Genomic DNA, 20298 nt, shown 5'->3' with positions numbered 1-20298 from the left:
ATTATGAAAATTGTGTCAGTGTCCAAATATGTCCAGACATACAGTAACTGTAGATATATATATATATAATATCTAATCACATTGTATGATTTTTAAATAATTAATTTGCATTTTATTGCATGACATAAGTATTTGATCACCTACCAACCAGTAAGAATTCCGGCTCTCACAGACCTGTCATTATTTCTTTAAGAAGCCCTCCTGTTCTCCACTCATTACCTGTATTAACTGCACCTGTTTGAAAATGTTTCCTGTATAAAAGATACCTGTCCACACACTCAATCAAACAACTGCAACCTCTCCCCAATGGCCAAGACCAGAGAACTGTGTAAGGACATCAGGGATAAAATTGTAGACCTGCACAAGGCTGGGATGGGCTACAGGACAATAGGCAAGCATCTTGGTGAGAAGGCAACAACTGTTGGCACAATTATTAGAAAATGGAAGAGGTTCAAGATGATGGTCAATCTCCCTCGGTCTGGGGCTCCATGCCAGATCTCACGTCGTGGGGCATCAATGATCATGAGGAAAGTGAGGGATCAGCCCAGAACTACACGGTAGGTCCTGGTCAATGACCTGAAGAGAGCTGGGACCATAGTTCAAGGTTCAAGGTTCCCCTGCTCAAGCCAGCGCATGTCCAGGCCCGTCTGAAGTTTGCCAATGACCATCTGGATGATCCAGAGGAGGAATGGGAGAAGGTCATGTGGTCTGATGAGACAAAAATATAGCTTTTTGGTCTAAACTCCACTTGCCATGTTTGGAGGAAGAAGAAGGATGAGTACAACCCCAAGAACACCATCCCAACCATGAAGCATGGAGGTGGAAACATCATTCTTTGGGGATGCTTTTCTGCAAAGGGGACAGGACGACTGCACCATATTGAGGGGAGGATGGATGGGACCATGTATCGCGAGATCATGGCCAACAACCTCCTTCCCTCATTACGAGCACTGAAGATGACAACGACCCGAAACACACAGCCAGGGCAACTAAGGAGTGGCTCCGTAAGAAGCACCTCAAGGTCCTGGAGTGGCCTAGCCAGTCTCCAGACCTGAACCCAATAGAAAATCTTTGGAGGGAGCTGAATGTCCATATTGCCCAGCGACACCCCCAAAACCTGAAGGATCTGGAGAAGGTCTGTATGGAGGAGTGGGCCAAAATCCATGCTGCAGTGTGTGCAAACCTGGTCAAGAACCTGGTCAAATACTTGTTCTCCCCACTGTATATATATATACAGTGATGATACAAAGCATTATGACCACTTACAGGTGAAGTGAAAAATGCTGATCATCTCCTAACAAGGGCACATGTCTGGGTAGATTTAATGATAAGCGAACAATCAGCTTTCATAGTCAACGTATTGGATGTAGGAGAAATGGCCAGGAGTAAAGACCAGAGCGACTTTGACAAGGGACAAATTATTAAGGCCAGACGACTGGGTTAGAATATCTCTGAAACTGCAAGGCTTGTGGGGTACTCCCGGTCAGCAGTGGTGATTACCTACTGACCGTGGTCCGAGGACATGCAAACTACAAATCAGCGACAGGGAGTTGGTTGCCCAAGGCTCATCAATGTGCAAGGGCAACAAAGGCTATCCCGTCTGGTCTGAACCAACAGAAGGTCTACTGAGGCACAAGTCACAGAACATTTTAATGATGGTTACAGGAGGAATGTCACAACACATTCATCACACCCTTCTGCCTATTATTCCCCCTATGATGACCCCTGTTGACCTTTGAAAGCGCCTACAATGGGCACATGAGCGTTGGAATTAGACCTTGAAGCAGTGGAAGAAAGTCGCCTGAGCTGATGAGTCCCGTTTATTTCTTTTACATCACATGGACGGCCGTGTACGGGTGTGTTTACCTGGGGAAGCGATGGCATCAGGATGCACTGTGGGAAAAGTCTGTGGAGGGTGTGTGATGTTCTGCGCAAGTTTCTGCTTGAAAACCCTAGGTCCATGCATTCATCTGGATGTTTAATTTGACACGTGCCACCTACCTAAACATCGTTGCAAACCAGGTACACCACTTCATGGCAATGGTATTCCCTGATGGCAGTTGCCTCTTTCAGCAGGATAATGAGCCCTGCCACACTACACACATTGGAATGGTTTTAGGAATCTTCGGGATGTGCTGGACCAACAAGTCGGATCCACGGTGGCACCACCTAGCAACTTACAGGATTTGAAGGATCTGCTGCTAATGTCTTGGTGCCAGATACCACAGGACACCTTCAGGGGTCTTGTAGTGTCCATGCCTCTGCGGGTCGGTGCTGTTTTGGCGGCACGCGGACCAACAGCATATTAGGCACGTGGTCATAATGCTTTGGCTCATCAGTGTATATATATTTAGAAGTTATCATCATCATATTACATTCCGCTTATATCCTTGCCCTTGTTGAGAACTTATACGCTGGCCCTTTCTAGCACTAACAGTTACTTGATTGATCAGAGATACACTCACTATGACAAAGATGTTGCGTGTTGACCCACCTCGATATCCTAAGACAAACGCATTGACTGCAAGATCTCTAAACTAAAATGTAACTGTGTGTTTTCCCAGTGCATTCTCTGCATATTGGATCAATATCTCCGGGATCACTTACGACAACAAATGAGTCTGCTGCTGAGCCATATTTCCCTGGCTGTGCAGTGATGTGGTCTGTCAGCACTTGGCCTGATAAGTAATCCTCTCCTTCCTTAAATTCGATACTCAGCCACTGCAGCCGCATGTTACAGAGCATCTGCTGAATGCTGAGATGCCACTCAGTCAGCAAGTCATTTAAAAACCCTCAATGTTGCCATCGGGAGTAGAAGAGAATGTTTTAAATTGTACAGGTACTGAACTTTTTCTTTTTGGTAATTTAGGCTTTATTGGATAGAGACGGAGTGGAGAAAAAGTAAGGATAGTGAACGAGAAAATACATTTATGGAAGTATATATGGTTTGCCAGTTGGTTTACATTTAAGTGTTCAGGACTTTTCAGTTGGGATAGCTTAATGTGAAGTCAAGTCGGCATCGTCTCCCTAGGTTGAATGATTCACAAGATACAGTTTCAGAGTAAATGAACATATAAGGTTAATAATCATAATAGATAAAAGCTTTAACATTGTAAGTTGTGATCGTCTAATTATGTTAAATAATTGTTGGGTCTCTTGCTTGGTTCAACAGAGGGTTAATTCATGCTAATTATACAAATTAGGATAATTCATTGTCATAATCATGACTTTATGACCAAAACATGTGAAATTAAGTTTGTTTCTTTAGTTGAATGGTTCAAAAATATGTTATTGGAATCATGATTATGCACATTACGATAATTAAAAAAGTCAATTGTATCTATTTAATTTAAATCCAATTTAGCATAGCCTTAAATCTATAAATTTGGTATCATAACTGTATTGGCCAATAATGATAGCAATCTGAAAAGAAATACCAATTCCTGTGGTTTTTATTTAAAAGTAAGCATATCATCAAAAATGTTGGGCCAGCCTGGGCAGAAGATAGGCGCCACCATATCAAACACTTTCCCATGTTAGTCTATTGACCTTCATTTCCCATTAAATAAATTTAGAGATAATTTAAATATTGTTAGTATAGATCGTATTGATCAAATCAAAGTTATATTTTCTCAAAGCTAGTTCAAACAGTCTGGACATTTTCAAGTGTGTTGATCACTAAATACATTTTATGAAAGACTATGAAAGAAATATATAGCAAGGTGCCTGTTAAATATCAGCCATTCGTATAGTGATGTAATAATAGAAAAACATGTTCGAAAAGCAAGGGAAAAAATACATTTGTCTTTAAGGTGAATTGCCATACACACCCATTTATACAAGGGCCTAACTACCCAGAATTCAACAGAGAATTAAACCCATTAGCTATTTACTGTCTCAAGTTTTGACAGAACGTGACTTCCTGTGATAATCAGATGTTCCGTTGGCATCTAAACAATACAGGAATACATTCATACAACTGAACAATTGTCTCATATCACTGAATTAGAAAAGCTAAATTGAAATGTTACTTATGGCATTTGAACTAGTTTTGCAAATTGTTTTGGATCATCGTCCAGCTGAAAAGGGTATTTCCTCCCAAACGAATGTTTTTAGCAGGTTCTCTTGTTGTACAGCATTTCTCTGTATTTTGCCCCATCCAATTTGAACCAAAAGGCGTGCAGTGTTGTTGGTACTACTCGTAGCATTTTGAGTTTATGTTGTGTTAGATCCGATGAAAACCATTACGAGAAGCCTAAAGCAAACGATACACATCGCCATTCGAATAGAACAACAACGTAACGCGTCAATCCGAAAGCCCGCCCTAGGTCCTAAAGTCTGGGGCTTGGCACCAAGTGAGAGTGCGGCCTAGTAGCCGACTAGCCCTGGTCCGTGTCAGCAAAAACAGAAAGAAATCGGGACTTTAGGGTAAAACACCAGTGTTTGGCACCAGTGGAAACGCAGCATGATTATACCCTGCAACCTGTCATGCTTCACACAATACTTCCACATGCCTTATAATAATTTAACTGCACTTCTGATGATGAAAGAAAAGTTCAACTTTTGGAATGCATCCCAAATCAAGCAACCCAAAGATGAAATAAACAACCTCCCTTCTCTCTCTTTATCTTCTTCCAAAAACTAAATCTGTAGATTGCACCCCTTGATGTCTTTACTCCCTTTACGCACAATCTCGCTCAAATTGTCCTTTACATCCAGAATTTACTGATTAAATAAGGATGGAATCCATCAATGAAAGAGTCATATGATCATTTTCCTCCCTGGTTATTTGTCCATGTGTATTAACATGAGCAGAGTCTCTGCCAGAAAAGAACACAGCTCTCGGTCATTTCAACTATTTGGCACTAGAGATGACATGAACAAGCATTTCAGTTATATTGTCAACTTTGGATCTCGCCCCCTCGCAATCACATTGACCTCATCAGTAAGCAAGTATGTTTTTAATGGCAGGCTGCCCGTGTGGGTGAGTGGACATTTCTAGTTGACACCACAAATGAAAAGGTTGAAAATGAGCAAATTCGGTCCACTTGGGCCTCTGCGATGTGAAATAACAATATTGCCCAGTGAATATTTTATCCAATCAGGTTAGTTCCCTTTTTGGGAATGTTCCCCTGAGTCCTTGGCCAATAAAATCTTTCTTTCTTCCACTGTAGTTGTAGCACTGTCCAATCACATCAGCTTAACAGTCCTCTAAGTGGAAAACGAGCCTGGGAAGGATTCTGGAAAGTGTAAATGCCCCACATACCTTCTAAGTTCCACACACCCTACCAAACAAACACATGTGCACACACCAAGACGGCTGCCATTTTTATCTTACTTCTTTCAATTCCCTCTCAAAGCTGTCACATCCGAGCAGCCGGCCACAACATGGCTGCTGTGTTTCTTTGTAGGGACAGCCAGTGGACAGCCTCCATGTCCAGTATTCTGTCATGTCTGTCTCCAGTCAGTGACCCTTAACCAGGGGTGGCATCGGACTCCTTCAAGCCCTGGACTTCTCTGCCCTGCTTTCACTTTAGCCCCTTCTTCTGTATGGCTCCTAAATAATCCCAGCTTCAGTCCTGAGCGTTGATCGTCAACCCTCGAAGTAACTATGTGAATGGTCAGTTAGCATGGGTTTGATGCCATTTCCAGGTGGACAGCTGTTGGTATGGTTTGAAATTGGAATTTACCCCATACAGGCAGTACAGGTGACCGAGGGAATGGATCAATGTTTTCCTCACCGTGAAAGGAGTGGCTGGCCAACGTAAAGAGTTTGTCATTAACAGTATTGCTGGTATTATTACACAATTAAAGGAGCACATAATAATCCAGTATACCCAACAATCCTAATGTGTGTTGTGACACCTGTCATAATGCCTCTGAAATCCATAATTTTATTAATAGGATGTGGGAGTATGGTAATCCCAGAGGTGTGGAAGACTGTACAACTACCCACTGTGAGGCCCAATAATGGTCAGGCCAAATGGAATTGATACTGCTCCGGCTTACATCTGGTGAACAAAGGTGAATAGAGGGATAGAAAATGTATTGTTGATCTTTTCCTTTTACACGTTGTGATCAAAATTGGTCCAGAGAGATATTATCACTGCAAGAGTTCATTCCCACAGATAATGACACATTGATTACTTTTTTCCATGAGCAGGTGACATGATCCAAATATAGCCTTATTACATTTTCACAATCTTTGTATTACATGTTCTCATTAAGGATGTCATATTTCCTCTCTCCTTGAGTAATTCACACAGCCACTACCGAAGCAGTTCTCAACAGGGGGGCTCAGAGTTGGTAAGAGTGACTTGATGACAAAGAGAAATCCTAATCAAATACATTTCTTGACAGAACTATTTTCCTGAAATCCAAATAGTAACTAAAATAAATCATCTGCATAGTGCTTAAAATTCACTGCTTTGCAAAAGCATTCAAATAATTCACTGAATTAGAATTCACATAAAAATGTCACTTTTAGGATTTGTAAGAGTTTTCCAAATAGTTTTGGGTCATTGTCCTGCTGAAAAGGGAATTTCCTCCAAAGCTAAAGTTTTTAGCGGACCGAAGCAGGTTCTCTTGTCATGTTTCTCTGCATTTTGCTCCAGACATTTTTCCTTCAATTTGTACAAAATGCCCAGTCCCTGCTGATGAGAAGCATTCCCCCAGCATGATGTTGCCACCACCATTCCTCAGTGTGAGGAAGGTTTTCTCTTGAGACATGTGCAGGGTTGTTGGTGCTACACGAAGCATGTTGAGTTTTGTCTATCCTGCATCCCATCATGCTTTCTTGCTAACTTCAGATGTGCTTTCATTTTGACCTTTTTAAGTAACGCTTTCTTTTTTGCCGCGCTACAATACAGGCCAGTCATATGCAGAACTTTGGATTTGGTTGACTTGTGCACTCCATTCCCACTTGCTGACTTCAGTCAAGCTCCTTCGAAGTTATTGTTAGTGATGCAGCTTCTACTTCACCATTATTGATCTAACTAGTCACTGGGAGATCCAAAGACTTGGATATTATTTTGTACCCCTTACAAGTCTTTAGCGTGATTTAATTACTGACTTCTGTAAAGAGCTCTTTGGTCTTCATTTTCCTTCAGATTCATGGTGTGATCAATGACTTCATCCAGTAAATGACAGATTAGGTCAAAGGTAAGGTAACTGTATCCCATCTGTGTAATTGGTTGCATCTGTGTCAACTGGGAGCTTCCACAACATAGGGGTTGTATACTTATGTGAGCAACGTAATTATATAAATATTTTTTCCAACAAATATTTCCCAACATTAAACCAAAGTCGCCTAATAGTAATCAGTTTTAAAATAAAATATGAATATGAAACAGTGTCAATTTCACATTTGGTGTTGAGTAATATGATGGTCAGAAGTGTGAATGCTTTTGCAAGGCACTGTATTTAAAAGAACAGCTACATCTAATATTAAAAGTAGAATAATTTTGAACTTTGCCTGCTCAGAAATGCCCCAACCTAGGAAAGTCTGCCGGTTAGAACATTATCTATGACCTCACAACTCACACCCCTCCATTTTTCTGCCCAGGGTTGCATCCTAACATTTTTACAACATGAAATACTTGCTCTCGGGTAAAAGGACAGTTAAATGAATGGACAGCTGTGAAAACGAAATCTTTGAGTATGACGAGCATGTTGTCTTGTCAAAGAGCTCGTGCACTGACCAGATTATTTTCAGAAGTCAGCAGCAATTCCCACACTGTGAGAAGCTTTGGTAATGACAGTATTTATTTAACATTTTCTTTGGTGCCCTAAAATGTACCTGAGGCTTACTGCTGCCTCACAGGCTGATGTATAAGCAAGTATGCATAGGTTTATTAAGCATACTCCGCCTATTCTTCTTCTTCATCGATTTAATTTGTCATGTAAGTCAATCATCTCATTAATGACAATTCTCAGTAAAAACTGCCTTCAGCAATTATACACTGTGTAATTATTAACTTCTGATATAATGAATAGAGTAAAATCTAATATTAATATCTGGAGGCACCACTAGGGTTGACTTAAACACAACCCTAAACTAATCTAGGAGAAAAGGCAGCCAAGGACACTACCCTGACAGGGTACAGTAGGAGAAATACTACACAATTTCACCAATGATGTATGAGGACACCTACAGGTTCAACACAGTCAATCTATTCTTGAATAACCTGTTATCATTATCCACAATGATATATCAATGTACTATTTACTATGCACAGAAATGTTAGCATTTGGGGGGTAGATGGCCGGGCACTTAACAGACATTCAAGGCACTCGTATTTAGCAGGTCCAAGTTTAAACTACTCCTATCCAGTCAGAGGTTGGATGTATCTTTTTTGCAGAATCTTTTTAGCTGAACAGATGTTCTGAGGTAACGTTGTGGTGTGGACACAGTGTGTTCTACCTACCACCCCCCCCCCCACCAACCCAACTGAAATGTGTTTATCTGTGGTAGGTCGATCGACCAGCTTCCATCCCTCCTCTGTGTGGCTCGCACTGATACCCAACAGAAATGCAAATCTCTCTCCTTCCAGGGGTGCAGAAGCCATGCTCTTATCTATCCTCAACAATTCTCTATAGTCAGTTGGAGCTAGTGCTAGGCTACGCCCACATGCAGATCAGGCAGGCAGCCATGAGTCAAAGCTAACACATCCTAACCTCAGTGGACTGAGGCTCAGTCTCTCAAACTCAGTCTCTCAGAAGTGCCACTGCTAACTCATCCTACTCCAAGAGATTCTCATTTAATTACACCACCACACACTACACATCAATAAATGTCAGAAAAACAGAAGCCGATGAGCATGTGCTATGAGTCTAGTATGGTGGCAAAGTATTTCAGGCAATTAGGAGAACACCACAATTAACATGTCAATGGTGCTAATACATTAACGCACCATTTCACCGCTTCAAATCAGCATTCCATTGAAAGCTATCACTTCAGAGTAACAAAACAGACAAGAATGTGTCAACGTGTTACTTAGTGAGTTGAACAGCCACCCACCAGCCAGTCTAATGTCATTATGTGTGTGCGGGGAGCATTGCGGGCGGTGATTAATCACTGAAGTAGTGTCCTCATTCATTTCACTGGAATGGGGCAAGTGTAGAGACAAGTGTGTGAGCTAGCAATAGCATGAAAAACAGCTCTGCAGTGCTCATGGAAACCTCATGCATAATGTTATCACCGTGTCTGTACATAAGGCAGTGTGTGTAATCCAACGTCATGCAAATCACACAAAATCTTTGAAATAAGTGTTTTGTCTCTCCTTAAAAATATGTGTTTGTTTTTAGCTCATCTAAAATGAACAACATGAGGGACAATGTCTTGCTGGGAATATGTTTTAAGTACAGTGTGAAAATGCCAACATGCAATAAATTCAGACAGCAAGTTAAAAGAAAAAGGCAAGTATAGGGCATTTTGATTCCCAAAGCCCACAGTAACTCTCCTTGATTGAGCTATTAACTCCTCCTGGCTACATTATGAGCCAACCACCAGTAATGCAAACAGCCTCCACAGAACAACAAAAACTGAGAAGAGAAAATAGTAAATCTTTCACTACCTGTGTATAATACACACCATGCTGTAGTACAATCTCATCACCACAACTATGGTTTTGGAGAGAAAATACAGGGTTCAGGTTTTTGACCTGTGCTGACCATCAGAAAAGTAGGAATGGTTTACCAGATATCCCTGGAGGGAAGAGTGGACACCATGAACATGTATTACTTTATATTTTCCAGAATATACCTATATTCATACTCAAGTCATTCTATAAACAACTGGACTCAATTATCAACCCATTCATCTGGGATTATAGAACACAGTATAAGAAAAATCACCTCTGTACATTAAAGCTGGAGGGAGGACTGGCTCTCCCAATAGTGTTACTGAATATATAAGACAACATTTCAAACCTTAGGTCATCATTAAGCAATTATATCTCAAGAACATAGGCAGTTCTCAGTGACATCACCACTTGACAAAAGGTAAAAAAAGACTTCTATCAACATTATTGATATATTTCAAAACAAAGGAGTGTGATTTAGAGTGAAATGTATTAGCACGATATTCAGTGATCTTAAACATGAAAAGTTTCCAGTCAAATTCCTCATTGAGGCGATGAGGAGACATAGTTTTGAGTGTGGATCCAGATTCTCTGAAGGAGTTTTATGTCAACACCACATCCCCTATACATCTTAACACTCTCTACCCCAATATATCAGTAACGGATTAACAGGAGGCAAGACACAGGCGCAGGGAGAACAGAGGACTTTCAATACAGAACTAAAACGTAACCAAAACAGAAACTACATGAAAACAGAAGTATCACAGCAGTACGACAACCAAACAGTGACTCACAATAAACTCCAGGGAAATAGGAACATGAATAAAGAGAGAGATCGGGAACACAGATGAGGGCAATAACAACAAGCAAGTGTCCATGCTCCAAATGACTCTGAGTTGGATTCTCCTGGCATGGCAGGCTTTATGTGCCAGGGTGTCACAATATCTAAGTGAACTAAAAGTGTTCAGCTTGTGTAAATTAACAGCAAGAGGGATTTTTGTCTCACTTGTTTGTATATTGCTGCTGTGCTCATTGATACAGGTTTGAATTAATCTGCAGGTTTTCTACATACAGCTCCAGAAAAAATTTAAGAGACCACAGCACCTTTTTCTTTCCTTTCCAAAAAAGTTGACAAGGAAGGTTCTGAGTGAGGAACAGAAGTGTTCAATTTGCAGTGGTCTCTTACTTTTAACCCTTCTGTTCCTCCGGAGCTGTATGTAAGACAGACCACAAGTAAATTTACACATAGAAATTACATTGCCAGCAATACTAGTAATTAGGCCTTTGATCTTTACATTTCTGTCATGTGTGAGGGTTGGTGAATGAGTCATATACATATTAGAAACTACATTTCTAATAAAATTAAATCATTTGAGAGCTATTAGCAGTTTGTAGCATTATTCTTTGGATTTGTTCAGTTATTCTCTTTGAACTCCAGCACCTGCAGAGATTCCCTTGATGTGTGCATGTCTTGCTGTACAGCACTCTAACCTTCTGTGCATGACGGATGGCTCAAAATATGCCCCACCTCAAGCAAAGTTGTACCTTTTCCATAAGACACGTTCAGTCAACTCCAGACATTGAATTGTACAATTCAAGATCCATCATAGATTACATTCAAACTCTCCATTATTGGACAAATGTCAAAATGTATGGGTTACTCTGTTCCACTGCTTTGCCCTGTGCTCTTCATGACCACTGGTCTAAAATCATTAGGTTTCTGTCTGACATGCTGAGGACTCCGTTTTCCCAAGCTTACTCCTGATTTTCCTAGGACTACTAGAGGCTGTGATGAATGTTGAGAGCTGTTCATTCGGCTCCATGATTCCCTCACTTTTTTGCATAAATGATTATTTTCAGATGAGTTTAAAAATTATTCACCAAAGATTTTGTAGCAATAAATAGTGGTGAAAGCTGTGTTCCAGCACATTCCTCTAGGAGCATCAGGTAAAAAAAAATAGCCCATTTAAACATGCATTTCATGTTTTCATGAATTGTCATTCTAGATGACTTTTGCACTTTTACATTGGTGCTTTGCACTGGTAAAATGTTTCTTGCCCAACTAATTCCTAACAATATCATTGTAAGAAATAAGATGATCTTGTTGTTTTGATCTTATCAACTACATTCACACAAATAATTGTTGCTCCACATTTGCCTTAAACAGAGCAACACTCCCGGATTGGATAAGGCTTGCCCAGCAATCTGGTTTCTCCTCAATTCCTGGCTCTTTTAGTTTATTCGGTTGGACATCTTACAATTGGATAGGCCCCCGCAATCAATCTGGAAGTGAATCGCTTTCTTTACTCTGCCAGCAAATGATTGCTGTTTTAATTGCATAATTTGTATTCCTACTTTTTTTTTTATTTGTTAGCTCGGGGTAAACCATGGGATTTGGTAGGCTAACTAACTGGAAAAGAGAATGTTACCTGGCAGCTAGCTGTCTGAATAATTGTGTTGGCATTCCCAGCCTTACTTTTTTGATAGGGACATTTTCTTATTTACAGTAATGATTTGTTACAGCATCTGACCAGTAACGGAAAGGTTGCTGGATCAACGTCGTCAGCAAGTTGAAATATCTTTTGTTTTGTCACAGAGCAAGGCAGTTAACCATAACTGCTCCCAAATTCAGTAGTGGCTCCTTATAAACCCTAATAGAGATGGTGCCAAACAGTGACAGAATATTTATATCAACAGACATGTATATTTCTCATTTCAAGCAATCAATTATTGCTCAAATAAATAAATGTGATAGCTAGTAACCTTTTGCTCTGTAAACAAGCAGGACTAGAATAAATAATACATTGTGGCAAGCATGGGTTTAGTTGAAGCATGAAACCCAACAAACGCAGGAGGGCCGATGACACTAATTATCGGCTTGCAGATGGTCTGCCGACGGAGGTCACACCGATAAATCACTGCTGGGATGGATTAAGCTGAAACTACTTCCACTAACCACCTAATTAGAATATACAGTGTACTGTAGTTGAATCATGTGGTCAAAATTAGAAACATGGAAGTACAGTTCTTGCATTATGTCTGCAGTCCATCAATAACTTAAAATGTGCTGCAAGATATAGTATGCTTCTCAAAACTCCAAAAATCATCAGTTGAGTTTATTACTTGGCATTATGGTAAGAATACAGGCCAACAAGTGGGATTTCAATAACTACTGTTCAAGTATGTCCAAAATCCCAAAAAATACTTGGTTCTCTAATTCTTTAGTTTCTTGTCCCATAACTCAATCAAAGGTTTTCTAGCCTAGGCAAGCTGTATGCTATTCCCAAATGGAGAATCCACAACGCCATGCCTTCGTCCATTCCAGTGACGAGTATATATGTAAGTTAAGATAGACCAGTATTAAATTTAAATGTTATACCAAAATGTATTTGACTAACAAGCAACTGCATTAGTCATTGATTGATGTGGTCAGGCACTTCAAGCTTCTGTCTCCAGTACACGTGCTGCCGTTGTTTGGGTTTGAGTCTGGTCCATTGCTCTTTTAGCAAAACCTCTCTCCCTCTTCTCTCATGTCAAATAAAGCATAACAATGCTAGAATAAAATATTAAGGCATCAACCTATTTAGCAACAATGGAATTTAGAGTACAAAAATAACCTACTTTTACAACTCTACTAAAGCAAGTTCTACAGCATGACATGTTATCATCAATTATTTCAAGATTGTTTGTTTTATATCTGAAAAAAAATGATGCTGTCAATTCCACTTCAAGTAGCAGAAAAAGAAGACAGTTATTTTCAGCATTTGACATTGTGACATTTTATCAAAGGGTTGTGCAATGTTCAGGAGACAACGCCACTGAATTCATGTGAACACTATTCTTCAATACATCATGGCCTAAATGGTATGGAAAAGATCACACTGAATGACATGGATCAAAAGACATCATCATCACCTTTATGGCGTCACTGTGTGACCAACCTGATGTACTTTCAAACTGTACTTCTTATGTACAGTTAAAACAATTGATGTTATGATCAGTGTCTGATATACACTCACCTAAAGGATTATTAGGAACACCATACTAATACTGTGTTGGACCCCCTTTGGCCTTCAGAACTGCCTTAATTCTATGTGGCATTGATTCAACAAGGTGCTGAAAGCATTCTTTAGAAATGTTGGCCCATATTGATAGGATAAATCTCCATCAACTGCAAGATGCTGTGGGATGCACATCCAGGGCACGAAGCTCCCGTTCCACCACATCCCAAAGATGCTCTATTGGGTTGAGATCTGGTGACTGTGGGGCCCCTTTCAGTACAATGAACTCATTGTCATGTTCAAAAAAACCAATTTGAAATGATTCGAGCTTTGTGACATGGTGCATTATCCTGCTGGAAGTAGCCATCAGAGGATGGGTACATGGTGGTCATAAAGGGATGGACATGGTCAGAAACAATGCTCAGGTAGGCCGTGGCATTTAAACGATGCCCAATTGGCACTAAGGGGCCTAAAGTGTGCTAAGAAAACATCCCCCACACCATTACACCACCACCACCAGCCTGCACAGTGGTAACAAGGCATGATGGATCCATGTTCTCATTCTGTTTATGCCAAATTCTGACTCTACCATCTGAATGTCTCAACAGAAATCGAGACTCATCAGACCAGGCAACATTCTTCCAGTCTTCAACTGTCCAATTTTGGTGAGCTTGTGCAAATTGTAGCCTATTTTTCCTATTTGTAGTGGAGATGAGTGGTACCCGGTGGGGTCTTTTGCTGTTGTAGCCCAACCGTCTCAAGGTTGTGTGTGTTGTGGCTTCACAAATGCTTTGCTGCATACCTCGGTTGTAACGAGTGGTTATTTCAGTCAAAGTTGCTCTTCTATCAGCTTGAATCAGTCGGCCCATTCTCCTCTGACCTCTAGCATCAACAAGGCATTTTCGCCCACAGGACTGCCGCATACTGGATGTTTTTCCCTTTTCACACCATTCTTTGTAAACCCTAGAAATGGTTGTGCGTGAAAATCCCAGTAACTGAGCAGATTGTGAAATACTCAGAACGGCCTGTCTGGCACCAACAACCATGCCACGCTCAAAATTGCTTAAATCACCTTTCTTTCCCATTCTGACATTCAGTTTGGAGTTCAGGAGATTGTCTTGACCAGGACCACACCCCTAAATGCATTGAAGCAACTGCCATGTGATTGGTTGATTAGATAATTGCATTAATGAGAAATTGAACAGGTTTTCCTAATAATCCTTTAGGTGAGTGTATATGCACTCATACTCTGGATAACTTGAAATGGATGCAAGGAATTTATTGTTTCAAAATAAATAATGTTTCACGTTTTGTTTCATCAAAACAAGAATTAAGCCTAGAATTTGGAAATAATTCCCTAGGATGACAAAATAGAGATACAATTGACCATGTAAGAGTTGTTTGTACCAAAAGTGTCAGAACATTAATAATAACCATGACCGACAAGAAACACAATAGGGTTTCAGCAGTTTCACTGAGGCAACCACATAAGATTTTTTACATGTGTGCAGTAGCCCTTCATTTGTGTTGTACAGTTTTCTTCACCTTTCCAGGCAATACATTTTCTGTGCTGGGAGGTATGTCTTGGCAAAGAATCAAAGACTTTCTGCTTGGTTATTCAATGAAGGGAAGAGCGCAGGTCTCAACACCACACTTTGACCTGTATATCGTACCTTGTTTTGGCAAGTATATGTGTTCTTTCTATCTCTGCTATCCCTAACGGCTCCTCTGTCAGCAGGATTTACTCCAGTGCCAATCTCCCCAACCAGTGTGTGCAACTCTTATTTATTGTACCCTGGGCACACAACCCATAGTCTCCAGCAGTGGTCAATAAGGGTACGTTTATTGCTGGAAAAGTGTTCGCTGACTAAAATGTAAAATTTCGTATTTTTTGTCTTGTTGTCATTTACTCCAAGGAGTAAAAGGGAGTGGTTGGATTTCCAATCTGGATGAGAGAAAGAAAGAGGAAGAGTAGTCTTTTTTTGTCAATGTTGACAAATATGTTCTATGCCCATAAAGCCCATTACATTGAAAATGAACTGAGAGAGAAATAGTAAAAGCATGAGTGAAAGAGGGAGCGGGAAAAAGACAGCTTGACACTCCAGAAAGATGATACATCAGTTTGATTGACAGACTGCCTGCTTCTCCCCAATGTGCCATCACAACATGCTCCCTGCAGAAAGATGCCGCAGTTTGACTGCTAATGAACCAGCCACGCAACCACCTTCACTACAGCCACCTTCTGATATGAGAGACAGAAATGAGCTGCAGTTCTCAAGTATTCTTCACACCTAAGAGAACAGTTGAATAGGTAAGTCAAACAAAAGGATCAGAATACCATAATATCCCTGACAAGAAACAATTTGATTACCCCAAGGCAACTGTGGTGAGTGGGTAGTGGAGAGTGCAGTGTCCAGCAGTGAATGAGGGAGTACTCTGCAGGTTATTAATGAGACAGGCCTGCATACCCCTAATGCCCCTTAAAGCTCTAGAAATTACCCACATATGATCATTATTAATAGTTTGACTGTGTTTTGTTTGCAGGCACATGCATGGCTTAACATGCTAATTAGAGATGACAGTTCTCTTTTACTGGGACATTATTCACCCTAGCCTGGTAATGAGAGTGAATAGACACCAAAGTCGTGGATAACAACAAATGATCAACATGGAAATGCTCACAAAAAAACAGAAACACTGTAGTGGAGGGACAAAGATTGTTCCAAGCAAATAACCTCCTTAACAGGTTTTCAACCAGGGGCTGGAGACCACACAGAATTAATTTACGGCCCGGAATGACACCCAGTGTATTAATATCTACCCGCTATTCTTGGATCACTGCTGCCCATGATGTCAGCTTGCTAAAGAAATGAAGAATGTTTGTGGTTACGAAAGTTGTTAGACCATGGGGTATTTACTCACCTGACTTCAGTTCAAACTTCATGTGCATATCATGGTTAGTAAATGAGCGGAAATGGCTGTCAATATTGCATATCAATCATGTAAGCTTGCTAATAAAGTGTTCTATGTTCCTAACGCTGTGTGTGCATGTCAGAAGAGTGAGGGCAAGATTAGAATGTCAAAGACATGCTGGGCATTCAGTCCTTCCACACAGCACGTGTTCATTCAGGTTGTGTGATATTTATTACTGCCTAAGTCAGTTAATTTCCCTTCCTGGGTGATAGTGAAAAGGAAAAACAAGGGCTGGGAAACTGACGTGAGTCTCAACAATTCAACCTTTGTCACTACTCAGGAAGTGGTAGACAGTTTCTGAGAATTCCATAAGCTATATTATGGCCTTTCACTCTGAAGGGATCACAAACCAACACTCTCACACACTAATAAACTGACAAGCACCAAATCACACAGTTCATTGGGAGAAGGTGACCTAGTGTGGATTTGGAGTAATGCTTTGTCCGGATGAAATATCCAGGTAGGGGCAGTCAGCTTTGGCAGACAAGGATGAATAATGGTGTTTTGCAAGTCCGTGTCACCTAAGATGTATACCCCAGTTGAACAGGAAGTCATGGATGGCTACTTCATAGTTCCTTATGAGTGTAAACTTTTTTAAAGCCTTTGTTGTTCATCCTTACCAAAAGTGCCAGTAATTGTTGAGGGGACCGTATCTCACTCTGGTCACTCCTAAAGACTTAATGTCCTTTGAATGATTACTTTGGTACATAATACATTTCACTTTGCTGCTGCCAATGACCGCAAAGAATTGCAATAGCACCTTAAGCTTTAAACTCATAAAATAAAATAAACTACCTGCTCTTTGATCAATGCACCTCCTGAATCCATCAACACTATCTGTATGTGTCTCACTGTATTTAAGTATAACTGAATGTTTATTGTCTATTCCCTTGTATCTCAAAAGTATTCACCCATGGTTTGATATTTCAAGATGTCTTTGTGACTTTTGTCTTTACCAGGCACTACCTCAGCAAATAGACTGCAAAAAAAGAGATCACATTCTGGTAATGCATTTAGCTAATGGTTTATATCGGCTGATGATGCAGCAAGCAGAGTGCATTTGCACCACAGTAAATAAAGGTGGGGGTAATGTGACTAAGTAACAGATATAAAACGTTATTTAACCATTATTTAAACAGGTACGTTAATTAAGAACCATTTCTCACTTTCATTGAACACCTGGCCAATGAACCCAAATTAATCAGATGTCACTCAGGCATGATTGAATTTGGTCAAAATAAAATACCGTCAAGGGCTCTAATCATCTGAATGTGTCCGTTTCCTGTGTCTCACCCAGTTACAGTGAATAATCCTGAACTAACTCGTACCCCTACACATCAACCCCAGTACTGGCACTTTATATAGCCAGATTTATTTTGCTATCTCTTTCCCAGAACTCTGCATAGTAAGCATTTCACTGTTAGTCTACACCAGTTGTTTACAAAGTGTGTCACAAATACGATTTGAATGCAAATGGAACTGCAACGCACTGGCTTCAAATGTGGAATCAGAGCAAATGGAAATCGTTTATCAAAGAGGTGACCTTTGAGACCCACCATGTCTGACATTAACACATAAGACAACGTGTGGGAAGGTGAAATAAAAGTTTAAACACTGATCAAACATTATTAATCTGTCCTCAGGGCCAAGGGGAAAGTCAAGTAGACAGAACACCAGAGATATTTGGCACATACAGTGGGGAGAACAAGTATTTGATACACTGCCGATGTTGCAGGTTTTCCCACTTACAAAGCATGTAATGTTTATTATAGGTACTCTTCAACTGTGAGTGACGGAATCTAAAATAAAAGTCCAGAAAATCTCATTGTATGATTTTTATGTAATTAATTAGCATTTTATTGCATGACATAAGTATTTGATAAATCAGAAAAGCAGAACTTAATATTTGGTACAGAAACCTTTGTTTGCAATTACAGAGATCTTACATTTCCTGTAGTTCTTGACCAGGTTTGCACATACTGCAGCAGGGATTTTGGCCCACTCCTCCATACAGACCTTCTCTAGATCCTTCAGGTTTCGGGGCTGTCACTGGGCAATAGAGTCTTTCAGCTCCCTACAAAGATTTTATATTGGGTTCAGGTCTGGAGAATGGCTAGGCCACTCCAGGACCTTGAGATGCTTCTTATGGAGCCACTCCTTAGTTGCCCTGGCTGTGTGTTTCGGGTCATTGTCATGCTGGAAGACACAGCTATCTTCAATGCTCTTACTGAGGGAAGGAAGTTGTTGGCCAAGATCTCTTGATAGATGGTCCCAGCTCTCTTCAGGTCATTGACCAGATCCTGCCGTGTAGTTCTGGGCTGATCCCTCACTTTCCTCGTGATCATTGATGCCCCACGAGGTGAGATCTTGCATGGAGCCCCAGACCGAGGGAGATTGACCGTCATCTTGAACTTCATCCATTTTCTAATAATTGCACCAACAGTTGTTGCCTTCTCAGCCTTGTGGAGGCTGGAATTTTATCCCTGATGTCCTTACACAGCTCTCTGGTCTTGGCCATTGTGGAGAGGTGGGAGTCTGTTTGATTGAGTGTGTGGACAGGTGTGTTTTATACAGGTAACAAGTTCAAACAGGATCAGTTAATACAGGTAATGAGTGGAGAACAGGAGGGCTCCTTAAAGAAAAACTAACAGGTATGTGAGAGTCTGAATTCTTACTGGTTGGTAGGTGATCAAATACTTATGTCATGCAATAAAATGCTAAATAATTATTTAAAAATCATACAATGTGATACAATTTTAGATTCCGTCTCTCACAGTTGAAGTGTACCTATGATAAAAATTACAGACCTCTACATGCTTTGTAAGTAGGAAAACCTGCAAAATCGGCAGTGTATCAAATACTTGTTCTCCCCACTGTAGCTGAGAAAGGAAAGGCATAAGGGTGTTGGGAGATGGTAGAAGAGGACATGCCAACCGGTCTCTCAAAGCGAACGAGCCTCTCACTACCCAGGCTATGATGAATAAATCTGTACTTTTAACCGAGAAGAGGACCTACTAATTCTTGAATACCCTGAATCACTCAACAGGTTTACTGTTTGTAGGGTTGTTTGCATAGCGATTAACAGAGAAAAATCATATTCAGGGTACACCGAATACATGCCAAACTGCAAAATTTTTTGTTGTGGTTAAAAATTGCTCAGCATAATTTGGGAATATTCCTCTTAGCTGCTGACTCAATTCATCTGACACTCAGAGATACTCTCTAACACTGTGCACTCCCTCTTCACCCCTTTCATGTCAATTACTGCCTGCTTCGCCAGGGAGATATTTTAGTCGCTGCTCCCAGAACTTTCAGATGTATTTTCTAGGGCTGTCAAAGTTAACGTGTTAATATCACATTAAACGTTCACCGTTTTTTTATGCATTTTATTGCATTTCCAGTTCTTTGCCACAAGAAACCGGAAATCCACTTGAATCCATGTGGACATCGGTCCACAGGATGTGTTGAAGAGAGAATTTAGTGGGAGAAGTGTGGGATGGTGAGAGAGTGGAAGCAAATGTACACAAGAAACATGGTTACAGGGTTTTCTCAAAAGAAAAGCTCTTAGTTTTTTGCATATGAAAAAGGCTGTTGTTCCCCCACCATCTGACAGATATGAGAGGATGTCGGCCTGCCACTTCCTCTCAATAATAAGAGAATAATAGCATTAATAGCTTTATATTGCAGCACCTTTTGTGTTGTTTATTGTGTAAAACATGTTGTGCTCAGAAAACATTGGGATA

General features: G+C 40.5%; 1 protein-coding gene across 1 annotated transcript in view; it reads right to left on the bottom strand.

The window, feature by feature from the left end:
* asic2 (acid-sensing (proton-gated) ion channel 2) overlaps positions 1-20298 on the bottom strand; it is a 479621-nt gene that overhangs the window by 353858 nt on the left and 105465 nt on the right. The window lies entirely within an intron of this gene.

This window comes from Esox lucius, chromosome 11 (genome assembly GCF_011004845.1).
Source record: "Esox lucius isolate fEsoLuc1 chromosome 11, fEsoLuc1.pri, whole genome shotgun sequence".
NCBI lineage: Eukaryota > Metazoa > Chordata > Actinopteri > Esociformes > Esocidae > Esox > Esox lucius.
Note: the sequence above shows the minus strand (reverse complement) of the source record. Positions and strands in the feature narration are given on the sequence as shown.